This window comes from Orycteropus afer, unplaced genomic scaffold, assembly GCF_000298275.1.
Source record: "Orycteropus afer afer isolate SDZICR_OR568_19922 unplaced genomic scaffold, OryAfe1.0 scaffold00028, whole genome shotgun sequence".
In the NCBI taxonomy this organism is placed as follows: domain Eukaryota; kingdom Metazoa; phylum Chordata; class Mammalia; order Tubulidentata; family Orycteropodidae; genus Orycteropus; species Orycteropus afer.
The window spans coordinates 4,364,127-4,371,765 of record NW_006921615.1 but is presented as its reverse complement, the minus strand read 5'-3'; positions in this window follow the sequence as shown (position 1 = coordinate 4,371,765).

The following is a 7,639-nucleotide window of genomic DNA, read 5'->3' as shown; positions in this document are numbered from 1 at the left end:
GGATTTGAACCGCCAGCCTTCTGGTTAGCAGTCAAGTGCCTTTGGCACTATGCTACCGGAGCTCCTATATATAAGTTTTACTGGTTTTGCTTCCCTAGAGAATCCAGCCTAACACAATATCTTTCTCCAGGGACTGTTCCTTCCTGATAATATGACCAAAGTAAGAGATTCAAGTCTTGCCACCCTCCTTTCTAAGGAACGTTCTGGCTACACTTCACAGAGACACAGTTTTGCCGATCATAACTATTCTGGTTACCTAGTGCCGCTCTGACAAGAAATATACCAGTAATGGGATGGCCTTAACAAACAGGAGTTTACTCTTACAATTGGAGGCTTTAAGTCCGAGTTCAGAGTTCCAGGCTCTAGGGGCTAAGTGAAAGCCCCTCGACCTTGGGCTTCAGCTTTGCCTCTTGTTCCCGGCCCACTGAAGCTAGAGGCATCTCTTCACTCAGGCAGCTACTGGCTGCTGAGGCTAACAAGCTCAAGGGTGACAAATAATATGGCATAGCCCTGATGTTACCAAACCACACAGCAGGCCATTAATTCAAGTCCATTGTTAAGTGCCAAGGTCAGCAGAGCATGGCAGGCTGCTGAACAATGACACAGCTACATGCAGAGTTCAAGCGTGCCATAAACTAGAGACCATTCCCAAAGCTGCTTATATATGGGAAGCAGACCACCTACCCAAAGTAGCTATTCAGCTGCTTGTGGTAGATCCCACCATGGAGTTGATTGCCTGTCTCATCATGGGGAATAACTACCACCAGCTGCCCAGCCACTCAACCAGGCCCAGCCAAGTTGACACAAAAACATAACCACCACAATAACAAATTATAAATAACATTGCAAAGAAGGGAAATTACAGAACACTTAATTGTTCTCCTCGCAGAACCTGTACATAGACTGAGAGGCAGTGTTTCTAATTGAACAAAGAGATAATGCATAGTTTAAAAATAGGAAAGATGTATATGAGGGTTGTGTCCTCTTACCACACTTATTCATCTGTATGCTGAATAATCCAAGACACTGAACTACATAAAGAACATGGCATCGAGATTGGAGGAAGATTCATTAACAACTTGCTATCTGCAGATGAACAACCTTGCTGAAAGTGAAGAGGACTTGAAGCATACACTAATGAAAATTAATATGGATTACCATATGGATTACAGCTCAACATAAAGGGAAAAATAAAATCTTCTTAACTGGACCAATAAGCAACATCATGGTAAATGAAGAAAGTGTTAAAATTATCAAGGATTTATTTCATTTTACTTGGATCCACAATCAATCCCTGTGGAATCAGCAGTCAAGAAATCAAACAACATATTGCATTGGGCAAATCTGCTGCAAAAGACCTCTTTGAAGTGTTTAAAAGCAAAGATGTCACCTTGAGAACTAAGGTGTGGCTTATCCAAAATGTATGTGCCCTTGAGTTGGACCTGACTCATAGTGATCCCTCCTTGGGTATTTGAGGCAGTATCACAATGGAAATAGATTGCCCAAACTTCCTTCCGAGGAGTGGCTCGTGGGTTTGAACTGCCAGCCTTCTGATTAGCAGTCAAGTGCCTTAGGCACTATGCTACTTAGCCTCATATGCATGTGAAAGCTGAACAATGAATAAGGAAGATCCAAGAAGAATTGTTGCATTAAAATGTGATGTTGGGGAAGAATATTGAATACAACAAAGGAGCTCTGGTGGCATAGTGCCTAAAGCATTTGACTGCCAACCAAAATGTTGGCAGTTCAAGCCCACCAGCCACTCTATGGAAGGAAGACTGGGCAATCTATTTCCATAAAGATTGACCACCTTGGAAACCCAAAGGGGGGTCACTATGAGTCAGAATCAACTCAATGGCAATGAGTTTGGGATTTTTGGTTTTGTGAACTGCCAAAAGAACAAATTAATCTATCTTGGAAGATATAAAGCCATAATGCTCCTTAAAAGTGAAGATTGTTAGATTTTGTCTCACATATTTTGCATATGTTATGAGGAGGGACCAGCAACTGGAAAAGGAAATTATGCTTGGTAAAGTAGAGTCAGAAAAGAAAAGGAAGACCCTTAACAAGATGGACTGACACAGTGGTGGCAACAACGGGCTACAACATAGAAATGACCATGATAATGGCCAAGGACTGGGCAGTGTTTTGCTGTTTTACATAGGGTCACTATAAGTCAGAACCAGGGAGCTCTAGTAGCATAGTGCCTAAAGTGCCTGACTGCTAACCAGAAGGCTGGCTGTTCAAACCCACCAGCCACTCCTCAGAAGGAAGGTTGGGCAATCTACTTCCATAGTGATACCACCTCAAAAACCCAAGGAGGGGTCACTATGAGTCAGGGCCAACTCGATGGCACATAACAACAATAACATGAAGTACTTAGTTCAAATGCATGACATAGTTTGTCGGCAAATTTTATTTGTTGTTAGTTGTTAAGTGCCATCAAGTCGGACCCGACTAATTTTATTTAGACTAAAGTTTTCTGATTTCTGCATGAGAGTGTATGGGAGCACAGAGACAGGAACATCTATATTTGGCTTTGAGAAAAAGGATGCCAGCCCCTGGACATGAATAAAGAGAGACCCAGTCAGGCAACTTTGGGAAACACTAAGCAGTCCAAGGAGTCCTCAGAGAGTGCAAATTTTCAATGTGCTCAGCTGTTAGACCTCCAGAAGATTGGAGGTCTAAGTCCAACCACAGAGGTACTTTGGAAGAAAGGTCTGGTGATCTATTTACAAAAAATCAGCCATTGAAAACCTTATGGAGCACAGTTCTACTCTGACACACATGGGGCTATCACCATGAGTTGGAATTGACTCAATAACAACTTTTTTTTTTTTTTTTTTAGTAGTTCAAAATGGCTGATGGCAAAAGGGAGGAAGGAGGAAAGTATAAGAAGTAAGTCGGAATCAGAATAAGCAGGGTCTGGTAGCACAGTGGCTAAGGCACATGACTGCTAACCAGAAGACTGGTGGTTCAAACCCACCAGCCAGTCCTTGGAAGGAAGATTGGGAAATCTACTTCCACAGTGATACCACCTCAGAAACCCAAGGAGGGGTCACTATGTGTCAGATCTGACTCGATGGCAGTAGATGGTGGTAGTGATGGATACACTACAGTAGGAGCTCTGGTGGCATAGTGCCTAAGCATTTGAGTGCTAAACAGAACACTGGTGGTTCAAACCCACCAGCTACTCCTTGGAAGGAAGATTGGGTAATCTACTTCTGTAGAGATACTGCCTGGAATACCCAAGGAGAGATGGTTATGAGACATATCGACTCGGTGGCAGTGAGTTAGGTTTTTGTTTCATAAGCATAGTGCCTAAGGCACTTGACTGCTAAACAGAAGGCTGGCAGCTCAAACCCACCAGCCACTCCTCAGAAGGAAGATGGGGCAATCTACTTCCGTAGTGATACCGCCTTGGAAACCCAAGGAGGGCTCGCTATGAGTTGGTCCGACTCTAGGGCACATAACAACAACAACATAGTTTTACGAGGTCAACTTTGAATTTACATGTCAGGGAATGAGAAATCACTGACAGAATTAAGGAAAGAGAGTAATGTGATCATATTTGTGTTTTAGAAAAATAGTTTCTGAGGCAGTAAGGAGGAAGATGAGGGGCTCTGGTGGCCAGTGGTTAAGCACTGGCTTGTTAACTGAAAAGTGGATGGTTTCAACCCACCAGATGTTCCACTGTAGAGCGATGTGGCAGTCTTCCTTAAAGATTTACAACCGTGGAAACCCTACGGAGCAGTTCTGTTCTCTTCTGTGTGGTCTCTGGGGGTCAGACTCTGTTTTCTGTTTTTTTAATAGTGGAAAGATTGGTATAGATAAGACTAGAAGCAGGGGACCAAATAATGAGGCTTTTGAAACATCTCTGTGGTGCATAATAAAAGTTCGAACTAAAAGGAGCCAACACTTTCTAAGGTCAAATCTAAGCTCTGTCACATATGAGTTACTCAAACTTGGGTACATGATTGAGTTCTCTGTAACTTAATTTTATTATCTATAAAATGGAGATTTACTAGTACTCACCTGATGAATTATTTTAATAAAATAAATTAATATATGCAAAGCATGCATAAAAATACCTACAAATATACTGTCCACAAAGCTAATTATAATTATTATAAGATCCTTTGTACTTCCCCTAAAGGCACATTCTCACCTACTTCCTCCCAACTGTGACACGTGTCAAACCTTGAATCTTCACTCTGAAAATTCTCAAGAATTCTCTGCAAACTTTTCAAGCTATGTCTGCTTAATTCCATCGACTTTCATATTTTATTATTTCTCTTTCTTCAATTATTGTATCTGCATACAACCAAGTTTAATAATATATGGTATATGTTTTCATATTTCTTGCTTGGGTTTATGGACATATACATATTCATTTAGGAGCTCTGGTGGCGTAATGCCAAAAGCACTTGACTGCTAACCAGAAGACTGGCGGTTCAAACCCACCAGCCACTCCTCAAGGACGATTGGGCAATCTACTTCCATAGAGATGCCGCCTCGGAAACCCAAGAAGGGATCGCTACAAGTTGGAATCAACTCGACGGCAATAAGTTTGGGTTTTTTGTTTTGCTTTGTTTTTAATACATTCATGTTATCAAGAGGAACCATTCCCTGGAGAAGGATATTATGCTTGGTAAAGTAGAGGGTCAGCAAAAAAAAGGAAGTCCCTTAGTAAGATAGATAGACACAGTGGCTGTAACAATGGACTCAAGCACAGCAACAATTGTGAGCATGGTGCAAGACCAAACAGTGTTTCGTTCTGTTGTACATAGTGTTGCTATGAGTAGGAACCAACTTGGTGGCACCTAACAACAAATATCTATATATACTCACATTTATAATGAATATATATTTATATACAATGAATATATATGTATAAGGGTTTTTTTTTTTAAATAATTCTGTGTTTATTTTTCTCTTTTTGTTTTTGTCAGTTTTTCCATGTATATCTCCATTGTGAACTCTAAGCTATTTCCTTTCTAGAAGACCAATGGACTAGTATTCTATAATAAAGTTTTCAAAGATATTTTAAAGAGAAGTTGTTGTTGTTATGTGCTGTCGAGTTGGACCCGACTCATAGCGACCCCTCGTTGGGTTTCCAAGGCAGTATCACTACAGAAGTAGATTGTCCCATCTTCCTTCTGAGGAGTGGCTGGTGGGTTTGAACCTCCAGCCTTCTGGTTACCAGTCAAGTGCCTTAGGCACTACACTACCAGAGCTCCCGAGAGAAGTTGAGAGAGAGTTTATTGGGGCAGTTGGTTAAAAGGAAACTGTGGACTTAAATAGGATGACTTTCTGGAGCCTAGAGAGGACACAGAGATGAACCACCTCTTCATTTAATTTCATTGGGTAGAACTAAGGGACTATTATTGGAATCATAGTCATAAGAAAGTATCAGATAAGATCCAGGATCAGTCTCAAACAGGATCACTGATCCATTTGGGGCTGGACTTAGAAATGAAGCCAAGAAACTCAGGGGAGGTGGAAGAGGGGAAGGTTTATTCCTATGGAGCTATGAAGGCTGGAGCAGATCCTGACAGGATAGTGTGGTTGAGAGTATTGATTCTGAAATTTACTTCATTTCTAGTAGACACATTTGAACAAGGGGCTAAGTTTCTAGAACTACCTAGTATTCTGACAACGTTTTAGTCTATAAATCTCAGCTAAGGGATGGTTGGTACTTTCCTGTCTCTTCTTCCTCCCGTGATATCTGTTCAATAGACATACATGTGCAAACCATGTGCATATGTAATTTCTCATTTATAAAATGGGAATAATAACATATCTTCCTCCTAGGGCTGTAAGGTTTAAACTTGTTAGTGCACATAAATGGCTTATAACAGAACATAGTCATTCACAATAATTGTTAGTGATTATTGTTATCCTTATTGTAGTTTACTACATCATCCTACCAGTTCTTATGTCCACTGAATGTGTAAAGGCTTCAGGAACATTGAAGAGACAATAATTGTGACTGAACATATGACTATAATTATGACAAGTTCTGTGCAGTGAGAAACAAAGAAGGCATAACCATTGAGAAGGAGAATATAAAATTATTATTTTGTGTAAATGGTATAATTGTGTATCTAGAAAACCTAAAAGAATCAACATATACAGTAATGAACTGAGCAAGTTATTTACTCACTGAACTTCAATTTTTTAAAATCTATAATTAGAATAATAAGAATTAACTTATGTCTTTATTGTGAAAATTCAATGAGAAAATACATAGTACAACGGCTGCCATATGGCAACTGTTCAGCACTGTTAGATTCTACTACAATTTTATCAATATTGTTATTTTTATTATGGCAACTGTAAGACAATTGAAAAAAAAAATCAATACTGTTACAGACTGAATTGTGTTTCCCACAAAGATATGTTGATGTCTTAGCACTTGGTCCTTGTGAACATGACCTTGTTTGGAAGTAGAGTCTTTGAAGATGTTATCAGTTAAGTTAAGCAGAAGTTATGCCAGAGAAGGGTGAGTCCTCATCCATTCTGAATATTGTCCTATAAAAGACAAGTGACAGATAATGCATGTGCACTGTGGTCAAATCAAGCATGTTCCAGCTGGTGACTTAACTCCCCTTGCACTTCTCAGTGTGTGAGAAGATGACAGAGCAAGTGTCCAAGTCCATACTGTTTTATGTCTGGGTAACATTTGACAGACAAGTGACAGAGACCCTCTTCAACAGAGAAAAGAAAAACCAATTGACAGAGATACAGAAGATAATCCTGGAACCCTGAACTTTGAAATGAACCATACAGAAGTGGATTAGGCACCAACTAGTGGAAAAACCTGAACAAAAACAGTGAGTACAGAGACGATCGGAGCTGCGGAGTATCAGCTACTCTGATGAGACCAATAGCCTGAATATTTCCAAGTGGTGTTGGGACCTGAGAATTGACCTAAAGATCAGTCCTGGTCACCAAGGGCTACAGGGACAACTGCTCTGGTGGCCTATGACCAGGAAGGGAAATAGCAAGGAGGGGGACAACCTGAGCTGTGGACTCTGCTGTCCTGAGGATGCAGCCATTTTGATTGTTTACACGTGGCAGCCGTTTTGGATATTTAAAGTGACCGAGGGTGCAGCCATTTTGAATGTTTACAAGTGGTGGCCATTTTGGATATTTAAAATGACCGAGGGCACAGCCATTTTGAATGTTTACAAGTAGCAGCCATCTTGGATATTTAAAGTGACTGAAAAAGGCAAGGGGGACTGGGACAGATTGAGAAGTCAGCCACAGGGATCCAGGTAAGGAGAGGAAACCCAGGCCATGCCTCACAAGCAATGAGGCGGGAAGCAGGGAGAGGACAGAAAAGGCAAAGGGGACTGAAATAGATCGAGGAGTCAGCTGCAGGGATCCAGGTAAAGGTGGGTGGAGGGGTCCAACAGCCAAGGAAGACAAACTTGTCTGTCAGTTTGTCTTACTGTGGTGACATGTTGCTGTGAGTCTTGAGGCCTTGTCACTGGTGTTTAAAACCAAGTGGGGTGCACATGGTGCACAGGTGTCAGCCCAGCTTTCAGACTGAGACAGACTAGGAAGAAGGAAGAGTCCATCCACTTCTCAAAGAATTGGCCAGGAAAAACCTTATGAATAGCAGAGAAACACT